This window comes from Arachis ipaensis, chromosome B9 (genome assembly GCF_059453495.1).
Source record: "Arachis ipaensis isolate K30076 ecotype BB chromosome B9, ASM5945349v1, whole genome shotgun sequence".
Lineage (NCBI taxonomy): Eukaryota > Viridiplantae > Streptophyta > Magnoliopsida > Fabales > Fabaceae > Arachis > Arachis ipaensis.
The window spans coordinates 47,295,263-47,308,015 of NC_142444.1; positions in this window are offsets into that span (position 1 = coordinate 47,295,263).

Here is a 12,753-nt window from a genome sequence, read left to right on the forward strand (position 1 = left end):
CTCTACTTTGTTTTGTTTGCACTTCATTTTTATTTTGGTAATTATATTAGTTTTTGTTTAGTTGTTTGTTAATTGAATAAATTACAAGTGTTGATTGATGATTATTGGGTTGCTTCTTGCTTGAATTTGGTTTCAAGTTTGATAAATATGTGCACTGAGCATAAAAGCCTTGTTTAAATGCCTAGATGAATTGTGAGTTTGATTCATATGTTGTAGCTACCATATGCATTAAACTTTATCCTTGTTTGGCATATTGAATTGTGCACTTTCACTTTGGTGAATTGAGTTGAAATTACTTGCTCATCTTGACTTTCATATCATATGGATCACAAGTCCGGTACTTGTTTCTTTTTAATGCTTTGAATTTGTTTGAGTGACTTAACTTGATTGCCATCAAGTGTATCACTTTTTATAACAAGTACCTATACCATGTGAATTTTTCCTTGTGTTTCATGATGAATAAGTAGTTTCCTTTTCATTAATGGATCGGATGTTGTTTATTGTGCTATTTTATATCACTCTTGAGCTTTCACTTGCACAATTTCAATATCCAATATTCTTAATTCAATTCACTCTTGTTGTAATTGCCTAAGCTTGCTTATGTTTAATTGATTCTCATTTATTTCTTGCATCTTAGGCCATTTAGTTGAGGAACTTATGCTTACTTTTTCATTGTGTGGATGCCACATTAGCCGGCCGTTATGTGTATTCCATACCACTATGTAAACTTCCTCAATTAGATGCTTATTTACTCTCCCCTTTTACCCTTTTGTGCTACTTGCCCTATGATGCCTAATAATACTTTATTCACTCTTTTTGAGGATGGGACAAAAAGGCAAGGAGTCGGGAGAGGAGGAGGGTACCGAGGATTGAGATGCCGAGAATGAATTGGACTTGGCAATTTCCACACAATCCAAGCCCCCGTATCCACCACCCGAAGGTGGAGCTCTTGAGAGACATTCTTCCCGAATTCTGTTTGTGCACGGAGGACCGCGTAATGCTTAAGTGTGGGAGAGGATTCGTCATTTTGGGGCGTAAACTTTCTTTTCCGAATACTTCGCACTTTATTTTTATTTCTTTAGTCGGTTTCTTGTATATATATTTGGAATATTTTTTACTATCACATTGCATTTTCTTTTAGTATATATATATATCATAATTTATATCTAGCTATTGCATGTTGCATTTTTGTATCTTTTCCATAGTATATATTTTATAGATAGAAGTTGTGATTGGATGATGTGAATAGTATAATGCCTAGTCAATTTTATCCTAATTGTTCATGTTAATTTTTGCTTGTTGAAAATTAGGAATAGAACTAGGAAAGATTTTGAAATTGTATCCATCACAACATACATACATACATACATACATACATACATATAGTAAATAAGTTTTGGTAAAATGACAAAGAATTTTCAAGAAATCCCTTTTTGGGCATTCCATTGATTAGATTTGAAAATTATTTTTTTGAACTTGCTTGAAGTATCTTTTTATGGAACATAGAAAAGAGCTTGAACAAATACCAAGTGAAACTTGAGCTTTAATTGTGTGGTTGCACATTTTCAACCACAATTTTTGTTCTTGTGTGATAAACTCCTTTTATGATTGTGACCTTAGATTTGCTTTAGTCTATATGTCCTATATTTGTTGTTTTGGATTGCATTTAGTATGATTGAGGCCATCTTTGTATAGCTCACTAACCCATATGGCCAAACCTTGCATCTATCTTTGTAAACCATTTTTTGAGCCTTTAATTCCCCTTTGTTCTCATTATAAGCACATCATTCACCTTAAGTGAAAAACCATTATGTCCATTGATTGTATCTTTGATTAGATTGGGTTTGAGTGTATGTGTTAATCAAGTGTGGGGGGGGGGGAATTTATGGGAAACATTGGTAATTAGTTGGCTTTGGGTGTTCATTGAAAATATGGTAAAATGGGTGACTACTCATGCATCTATTGGTTAAAACATATGCATCTCTTTTTGTTGATAATAAGAAAAGAAAAGAAAAGAAAAGAAAAGAAAGAAAAAGAAAAAAAAAGAGAGAAAAAGAAAAAGAAATGATAATAATAATAAAAATAAGAGATGCATATGTGGTTGAATTGAAAAGAAAATGCATGAGTGAATGTGAGAAAGGGATAAATGGGTAGCTAGGATTGTTTTGTTATATATATAGGATGATATATAGGATTAGGTGGGATACTTGAGCTAATCAAAGATCCGATCTATTAGCCCACTTAACCATATTAATCCTACCCTTACCTAAGCCCCATTACAACCCGAAAAAGTCCTCATAATATTTGCATTCATTCATCAAATATTAGTTGATTGTTAGATGACTTGCAAATCTTTGAGAAACATGATTAAAGGAGAATTGAGTGATTAAGCCCTACACACTGAGCGATTAGAGTGTAAACACATCCGGTGAGGGTTTCATTCGCTCAATTCTATGTTCCCTTTGCTTATCTTGTACCTTCTTGTAAGTTGTTGAACTTAATTTTGAAAATTTCAAATCAATCTTTGGACATTGATCATATTGCTATATTTTCCTTGCCTTGGCCCTAAGTTTCTACTTTGGATTGATTGAGATTCTTTTGTGTGTTTTTGCCAAACTCAATAGGAATCATAGTGTAGATATATATAGATAGCATTTAGTATAGTTACATGCATGTAGGAAGTTGCATTAATAATTACCCCTTCATTTATCTCCTTTGGTTGGTTTAACATGAGGACATGCTTGGTTTAAGTGTAGGGGAATTGATGAGTCCATATTTTCTGATATATTTTGGTTTGATTTGAGTGGATTCCATCACATAAACCCACATTTATTCACCTAAATAGCATACTTTTGGTATTTCTTCCTAAATTGTGCTTGAAAATGAAAACATGCTCTTTTGTGCTTAGTTTAGTCAATTTTATTTACTTTAATCCCATTTGGTGCCTTGATGTATTTGTTAAGTGATTTTTAGATTTCCAAGGCAAGTATGGGTTGAAGAAGTGAGGAAAAGAGCATGCAAAAGGGAAGAATTCAAGAAATGAAGGATTTGGAAAGCTGTTAGCCCTGACCTCTCTGTACTAAATTGGTCATAACTTGAGCTACAGAGGTCCAAATGAGGCAGTTTCAGCGTCATTGAAAAGCAAACGTCCGGGGCTTCAAAATGATATGCAATTTGTGATAGTGGACATAAGTTTAAGTGTGCGTACGCACAGGTACTTGTGCGTACGCACAAGTCAGTTTTCAACCGCGTGTGCGGACGCACACGTCTGTGCGTCCGCACAGGTCCCTGCACGTGACCTCATTAATTACAACTCGCTGGCAGCAATTTCTGGGCCCCCAAAACCCAATTCAACTCATTTCTGAAGCTATTTCAAGCCAAATTGAAGAGGAATGAAGGGGAGGGGGGGCAATTAGGTTTAGTTTTTATTATGTTTTCTCTTAGTTTCTAGAGAGAGAAGCTCCCCCCTCTCTCTAGAATTAGGGTTTTTTAGCTTAGTTTCCTTTTAATTTCAGCATTTAATTCTTGTTTTAATGTAGTTTCATTTATGTTTCTATGCTTTCTTGCCTTTATCTTCTTCATCTCTTTTGTCATTTTCTCTTTTATGTTAATTTTTATGTTATGAACACTTTTGTTATTTTAATTCCAATTATTGCAAATTTATGTTTCCATGTCATTTATTGCTTCCTTTAGTTGTCATTGTTATTTTCTTGTTTTGGTAGCTTTAGAATTTACTTTATTGCATTTTAATAGTATTTTATTCTCATGCACACCAAGTGTTTGATAAAATGCTTGGCTTAGTTTTTACTTAGTTTTTATTCACTCTTGGCTTGAAATTGTTGACTTTGGTTATCCTTGAGTCATTGATGTCCATTCTTGTTTGATACATTAGAGTAGTTACTTGATTTGATTTTCCTTGACTCTATGTGACCCCTTAGTGTTGACATAGGACTTAGGGATTGAAATTAACTATGCCTATTTGACTTATCTTCGATGTAAGGTTGACTAAGTAGGATTTACTCTTCATAATCATCATATGTTTGTGGTCAATGACTAGGATAGGTAGCATTGGTCCTCAATTACTTGCCAAGAGGTTTCTTGCTTTTGAAGTTTTATTGCTTTGACTTTTACTTGCTTTCATTTAATTTCTTGCATGCTAAGTTACTTTCTTTCCATTTCTTTTTCTTGCATTTAATTGCTTTAACTTTTATTGCTTGATGTTTAATTTTTTGCATGTTTAGTTTTCACACTCTTGGTTGAGAAATTAGATGTTTGGGTGGAATTGAGTTATGGATGTCCATTCTGCATTGTGTGGGAATAGTTAATTGGTTTGGTTTCCATTGACGCTAGTCTTTCACTAAGTAATTAGTGAGTTGACTAGGGCTTATGGATTGAGATCAATTATTCTTTTTGACTAATTCTCATGGAGGATTGACTAGTTTGGATTGATTCCACACAATTGCCATGTTTGCGGTCCATAACTAGGATAGGAAACCTAGATTCCCCAATTCTTGCCAAGAGTTGCCATTTACATTCCTTGCATGCTCATTTACTTTCTTGCTATTTACATTACTTGCTCTCTTGCTTTCATTCCCAATTCCCCATGCTCTCTCCTTCATAGCCAATAACATTACATTTCATTGCAACTCCTAGGGAAGACGACCCGGGAGCTAAATACTCTCGGTTTATATTTTGTATTGAGTTTATTATTTGATTGATGATCAATTGTTGGGTTTGGACTATACTTGCAACGTCAATCCTATTTTTAGTGCGAAAATCCAAACCCATGCTTTTGGTCATTATCAATAGATCCGGTCAAAATGCTTCCAAGCTAATCAGTCTGATGGATGTGTCATAATCCCATCATCTCTCTTGTTGCTACTATGCCATGTCATGTGAGGGGCCAAACTCATCGAGGCATACAATCATTTCAACCTCGGGATTAAGGGTAAATAATGCATCCGTTTCACAGAAATTCTCTTTAACCAACGTTTACCAATCTGTTCTCTCTCGAATCGGAACCTTGGTGATCTACAAAATCTACGTTCGTTAAAGTCTGCATCCGTCTTATAGTACAATATATAACCATTCAAATAACAATCAATTTCCATTACATGTAGAACCAATTTCGAAACTAGCTTCTTTGATTCGTAGTAGTTTCGGGGGATGCCAGATGACCCTATAGGTACCAGTTCACTGCAAATGGTGGCCCACTTATCAAAAGACTATTGGGTATGATTTGACTCAAACTTAATACTCATCATTCTAACACACATAGATAACTTCGAATGAACGGACCCATCGTATAAAGGTTTTGCAGTAGCTTCTAACAGATGATAAAACCTCTTCACTTCTCGGTTAGGCTCTTCTTCAAGCTCTTCCAATTCATTAACACCTATTGCATCACACACCATCTCGTTGTATCTCTCTTGGTTAGTCTTCCAAGTCATTTCATCCATGTTTAGGTCTCTCACCATCCGAGCCCTCGTTGATTGACAACTGAACCTATTCAAATTAAAGGCAAACTAGTGTATTCCCTGCTCGTCTACTTTTCTGTGTTCCGTCCACATCCAATACCCATCCTTGAACTCATTACGGTAAAGGTGAAGCATTATGTCTGTAGGTCTTGACCACTTAGTCAGCCGACACTTTGACACAGACAACTAGAAACCCCTTCGGACATAAACAGTTCCATGCTGAAAACATGCACAAAAAATGCGTCAACCCCCTCAAAAAATTCAGGTTTTACACCCCCCGCCATCATTATCCCTCTCATACATTCATAGACAATGACTTGGAATCATATCGAAACACACACCCTAGAATTCAATGAACAATAGTAATTATTTAAATTTTAGAAAAATCAGCAGTATCCCCTGTAATTAGAAGCTCTTGCCACATACAATTATCATTTTCTAACAAAACAAACACTTTTAAACAATTTAAATGATAATTCGACAGAACTCTTGCTTAATTCAGCGACCTCCATGAAATAAATACAACAGTTTTCATATAGAAAACAGCTGCAGGCATAAATCATTACATACAGGCATTCAATAAAATATGAAATCCTAACCGTTCTAAAGCGCAATCCCTTATAACTCCATAATTTTTCAGCAAATAAGGGTTTCAAGAAGGCTCCGCTACACAACCTTCTCCCACTTTCGTTCTAAAACTCTATCATAGGAAAAGTAAGTCCAACATAAAATTTAAAGAATTCATTATATTCAGAAATAGAAAACTAACCTCGAATATTACTATACAAACAACAAAAGAAGGAAACTCCAATTGAACTCAGAGAAAATAGCTCCATCCTAATAAAAAGACTACTTATTAAATTCACAAGCTGAAACTAATTCAAAAACTAACTTAAAAGAATAGGTAAAACTCATTACTCTAATTAATTAAAACTTACTTTTTAATTCAATCAAACTAATAAGAGGTGTCACAAATTTAATTTTTACTTACATTAAAGTAACACAACAACTCCTAATAACATAATTCATTAAGCAAATTTAACCACCGATTTAGCAACAACTCTAAAAAAATATTAAGCTCACAAGAAAAACTAATTTAAAAGAATAGGTAAAACTCATTACTCTAATTAATTAAAACCTAATTCTTAATTCAACCAAACTAACAAGATTTAACAACAACTCTAATAAAATGTTACACTCACAAAATAATATGAAAAAACATAATAACCATACCAACAAACAAATCTAATGATAGTGGTGGTGGCTCATGGTGATAGAGGTGGCGGTAATGACGATGTGAATAGTAACTGCAGTGGAGGATGCAACGGGGACGATAGCAACATCAGCAGATTCAACGAGAACGTGCAGCGGCAGTAATAGCGTGTGCTCCAGACGTGATGGCGACATTAGCGGGAAGCTTGTGCGGTGGCTACAGTGATTGTAGCCGTAAAAAAATGAGAGAGAGAGAGAGAGAGAGAGAGAGAGAGAGAGAGAGAGAGAGAGAGAGAGAATGGCGTCAGACATGTGAGGAGGAAGAGCTTTGCGTTTGAATTTAGCCCTAATTTTACCGTCAGATCCATTCGATGGTAACGACTTTGCGTGCCTAAAACATCGCGTTTCACTGAACAACAGTACCGTCAGATTACTCCGACACTAAATAAGACGGTACTGAGCGCGACAAAAATTATTTTTTTCCTCCAAATATTATCGTCAGTGTTACTGATGAGCGGATATTTTATACACTTTTTGGGGTTAATTTCATATAGTTTTTAGTATGTTTTAGTGAGTTTTTAGTTTGTTTCCATTAGTTTTTAGGAAAAATTCATATTTCTGGACTTTACTATGAGTTGTGTATTTTTCTGTAATTTCAGGTATTTTTCTGGCTGAAATTGAGGGAGCTGAGCAAAAATCTGATTCAGGCTGAAAAAGGACTGCTGATGCTGTTGGATTCTGACCTCCCTGCACTCAAAGTGGATTTTCTGGAGCTACAGAACTCGAAATGGTGCGCTTCCAATTGCGTTGGAAAGAAGACATCCACGGCTTTCCAGCAATATATAATAGTCCATACTTTGCTCAAGGATAGACAACGTAAACTGGCGTTCAACGCCAGTTCTCTGCCCAATTTTGGCGTCCAGCGCCAGAAAAGGATTAAAAGTTGGAGTTCAATGCCAGAAATGGATCCAAACCTGGCGTTGAACGCCCAAAACAGCCTTATGCACGTGAATTGTTTAAGTCTCAGCCCCAGCACACACCAAGTGGGCCCCAGCAGTGGATCTCTGCACCATCTGTCATAGTCTACTCACTTTTTGTAAACCTAGGCTACTAGTTTAGTATTTAAACAACTTTATTAGAAACTTATTTTAGATCTCATGACATTTCAGATCTGAACTTTGTACTCTTTGACGGCATGAGTCTCTAAACTCCATTGTTGGGGCTGAGGAGCTCTGCTGTGTCTCAATGAATTAATGCAAGTATTTCTGTTTTCTATTCAAACATGTGTATTCCTATCTAAGATATCCATTAGCGCCTAACTATGGAGAAGGTGATGATCAGTGACACTCATCACCTTTCTCAATCCACGAACGTGTGTCTGACAATCACCTCCGTTCTACATCAGATTGAATGAATATCTCTTAGATTCCTTAATCAGAATCTCCGTGGTATAAGCTAGATTGATGGCGGCATTCATGAGAATCCGGAAAGTCTAAACCTTGTCTGTGGTATTCTGAGTAGGATTCAGGGATTGAATGACTGTGACGAGCTTCAAACTCGCGAGTGTTGGGCGTAGTGACAGATGCAAAAGGAGGGTGAATCCTATTCCAGCATGATCGGGAACCTCAGATGATTAGCCGTGCTGTGATAGAGCATTTGGACCATTTTCACAAGAGGAGGGGATGTAACCATTGACAACGGTGATGCCCCAACACACAGCTTGCCATAGAAAGACGTGCGTGCGTGAATCAGAGGACAAAGGAAAGCAGAGATTCAGATGACAAAGCATCTCCAAAACTCCAACATATTCTCCATTACTGCATAACAAGTAACCTTTAACCCATGCTCTCTTGTTTATTCGTAATTCAACTGATAAATACAATTGACTTCCTGACTAAGAATTGCAAGATAACCATAGATTGCTTCGAACCAACAATCTCCGTGGGATTCGACCCTTACTCACGTAAGGTATTACTTGGACGACCCAGTGCACTTGCTGGTTAGTGGTACGAGTTGTGAAAAGTGTGATTCACAATTCGTGCACCTAGTTTTTGGCGCCGTTGCCGGGGATTGTTCGTGTTTGGACAACTAACGGTTTATTTTGTTACTTAGATTAGGAAAAAATTCTCCTTTTAGTTTAGAGTCTCTTATTGTTGTCGTGTTAGAATTTTAGAATCGTTATTTTCCTTTTCTTAAAATCTTTTTCAAAAAAAAAAAAAGAAAATAATTTTTCTATTAAATCCTGTGCCAAACTTTAAGTTTGGTGTTTTCTTGTTGATTTTTCTGTGTTTTTCGAAAATTTTAGTTTGATTTTCTAAAAATTTTAAGTTTGGTGTTCTTCCTTCATGTTCTTGTGTTCTTGTGAGTCTTCAAATTGTTTTTGAGTTTTTCTTGTGTCTTGATCTTAAAATTTTTAAGTTTGGTGTTCCTTGGTGTTTTTCCCTCCAAAAATTTTTGAAAACAAGGAGCATTAGATCTAAAAATTTTAAATCTTGTGCTATCTTATTGTTCTTCTCTCTCTTCTTAAAATTCAAAAATATCTTTTCTCTCTATTTTAAAGCATCTTTTTTTCGAAATCTATTTCTAAAATTTAGATTTTTATTTCAAAATTCAAAATCTCCTAATCACTTTCTCTCTCCTCACTTTTTCGAAAATCTTTCACTCATTTTTATTTATTTTATTTTGATTTATTTTGTTTTCGAAATAAATAAATAAATAAATAAATAAATAAATAAAAATAATTTTTCTATTTTACACCATCTCCCTTTCTCCATCATGGACCTAAGCGGAAATGAACAGTCCAGGAGGACTCTGGGGTCATATTCTAACCCCTCTACGGCTTTATATGGGAGTAGTATCTGCATACCCTCCATTGAAGTCAGTAGCTTTGAGTTGAATCCTCAGCTCATTATCATGGTGCAGCAAAGTTGTCAGTATTCTGGTATTCCACATGAAGAACCTACAGAGTTTCTGGCACAGTTTTTACAAATTGCTGACACAGTACATGATAAAGAAATAGATCAGGATGTCTACATATTATTACTGTTTCCATTTGCTGTAAAAGATCAAGCTAAGAGGTGGTTGAATAACCAACCTAAAGCTAGCATAAGGACATGGAAACAGCTGACAGAAAAATTCCTGAATCAATACTTTCCCCCAAAACGGATGACATAGCTAAGGCTGGACATCCAAGGCTTTAAACAAGGAGATAATGAATCTCTTTATGATGCCTGGGAGAGATACAGAGAGATGCTACGAAAATGCCCCTCTAAAATGTTTTCAGAGTGGGTTCAGTTAGACATCTTCTACTATGGGCTTGCAGGGGGAGCTCAGATGTCTCTAGATTACTTAACTGGTGGATCTATCCACATGAGAAAGACAATTGAAGAGGCTCAAGAGCTCATTGATACAGTTGCCAGGAATCAGCATCTGTACCTAAGCAGTGACCCTTCCATGAAAGAAGAGGTTAAGACAGTAACTGCTGAACTCAGTCCTGTAAAACAAGCTGCTGAATTCAATCAGCAATTGGACTTTCTAACAAAGCAGTTAGCCGAATTCAAAGATGGACTACAAGAGACAAGGATGGCTAATATACATATGAAAGAACAGTTTAAGCAAACAAAGCAGCAGCTGTCAAGGCAAATAACAGAAGAATGCCAAGCAGTTCAATTAAGAAGTGGGAAAACATTAAATACCCTACCTCAAGGCAATAAAAAGCTAAGAAATGAGCAAACCACCCAAAATTCACCTGAGGACAGTAAGAGCCTAGGGAAAAGTAATTCTGGAACTAAAACGCCAGAAATTTGGTAGAAGGCTGGCGCTGAACGCCCAGACCATGCTCAGAACTGGCGTTCAACGCCAGAAACAAGGCAGGACTGGCATTCAACGCCAGAAATAGGCAAGGATCTGGCGTTGAACGCCCAAAATGGGCAAGATCTGGCGCTGAACGCCCAAAATGGGCACAGTTCTGGCATTCAGACGCCAGGAACAGACAAGGAGCTGGCATCCAATTTCACTCCAGCTTCTAACCCTGGCACTCAATTGCCAGTGAGGGATCAGACACCCACAAATGCTGATAACAACCCCTCTAAAAAGGCTTCTTCAACTACATCTGTAGGCAATAAACCTGCAGCAACTAAGGTTGAGGAATATAAAGCCAAGATACCTTATCCTCAAAAACTCCGGAAAGAGGAGCAGGATAAGCAATTTGCTCGCTTTGCAGATTACCTCAGGACTATTGAAATAAAGATTCCATTCGCAGAAGCACTTGAGCAAATACCTTCTTATGCCAAGTTCATGAAAGAGATCTTGAGTCATAAAAAGGATTGGAGAGAAACAGAAAGAGTTCTCCTCACTGAAGAATGCAGTGCAGTCATTCTGAAGAGCTTTCCTGAAAAGCTTAAAGACCCTGGGAGTTTTCTGATACCATGCATATTAGAAGGTAATTGCACCAAGACAGCTTTATGCGATCTTGGGGCAAGCATCAACCTAATACCTGCATCCACTATCAGAAAGCTTGGTTTAACTGAAGAAGTTAAACCAACCCGGATATGTCTCCAACTTGTTGATGGCTCCACTAAATACCCATCAGGCGTGATTGAAGACATGATTGTCAGGGTTGGGCCATTCGCCTTTCCCACTGACTTCGTTGTGCTGGAAATGGAGGAGCACAAGAGTGCTATTCTCATTCTAGGAAGACCTTTCCTAGCAACTGGACGATCCCTCATTGACGTCCAACAGGGGAAAATAACCCTGAGAGTCAATGATGATGAGTTTAAGTTGAACGCTGTCAAAGCCATGCAGCATCCAGACACATCAACAGACTGCATGAAAGTTGATCTCATTGACTCCTTGGTAGAAGAGATCAACATGGCTGAGAGTCTCGAATCGGAGTTGGAAGACATCTTTAAAGATGTTCAGCCTGATTTGGAGGATTCAGAGGACATGAAAGAGCCTCTGAAATCTCTTCTGGAAGAGGAAAAACCTCCTAAACCCGAGCTCAAGCCATTACCACCATCCTTGAAATATGCATTTCTGGGAGAAGGTGACACTTTTCCAGTGATCATAAGCTCTGCTTTAAATTCACAAGAAGAGGAAGCACTTATTCAAGTGCTAAGGACACACAAGACAGCTCTTGGGTGGTCCATAGGTGACCTTAAGGGTATAAGCCCAGCTAGATGCATGCACAAAATCTTATTGGAGGATAATGCTAAACCAGTGGTTCAACCACAGAGATGGCTAAATCCAGCCATGAAGGAAGTGGTGCAGAAAGAGGTCACCAAATTACTAGAGGCTGGGATTATTTATCCTATTTCTGATAGCCCCTGGGTGAGCCCTGTCGAAGTCGTCCCAAAAAAAGGAGGCATGACAGTGATTCATAATGAAAAAAATGAACTGGTTCCTACAAGAATAGTTACAGGGTGGCGCATGTGTATTGACTACCAAAGGCTCAATACAGCCACCAGAAAGGATCATTTTCCTTTACCATTCATAGACCAGATGCTAGAAAGACTAGCAGGTCATGATTATTACTGCTTTTTGGACGGCTACTCAGGCTATAACCAGATTGCAGTAGATTCTCAGGATCAAGAGAAAACAGCATTCACATGTCCATCTGGAGTGTTTGTTTATAGAAGGATTCCATTTGGGCTGTGTAATGCGCCTGCAACCTTCCAGAGATGCATGCTCTCTATTTTCTCTGATATGGTGGAAAAATTTCTGGAAGTCTTCATGGATGACTTCTCAGTATATGGAGACTCATTCAGCTCTTGTCTTGATCACCTGAAACTTGTTCTGAAAAGATGCCAAAAGACCAACCTAGTTTTAAACTGGGAAAAATGTCACTTCATGGTGACTGAAGGGATTGTTCTTGGGCATAAAATCTCAAACTAGGGAATAGAGGTGGATCAAGCAAAAATAGAGGTAATTAAAAAATTACCACCACCTGCCAATGATAAGGCAATCAGAAGCTTTCTGGGGCATGCAGGATTCTATAGGAGATTTATAAAGGATTTTTCAAAAATCGCAAAACCTCTAAGCAATCTGCTAGCTGCTGACACGCCAT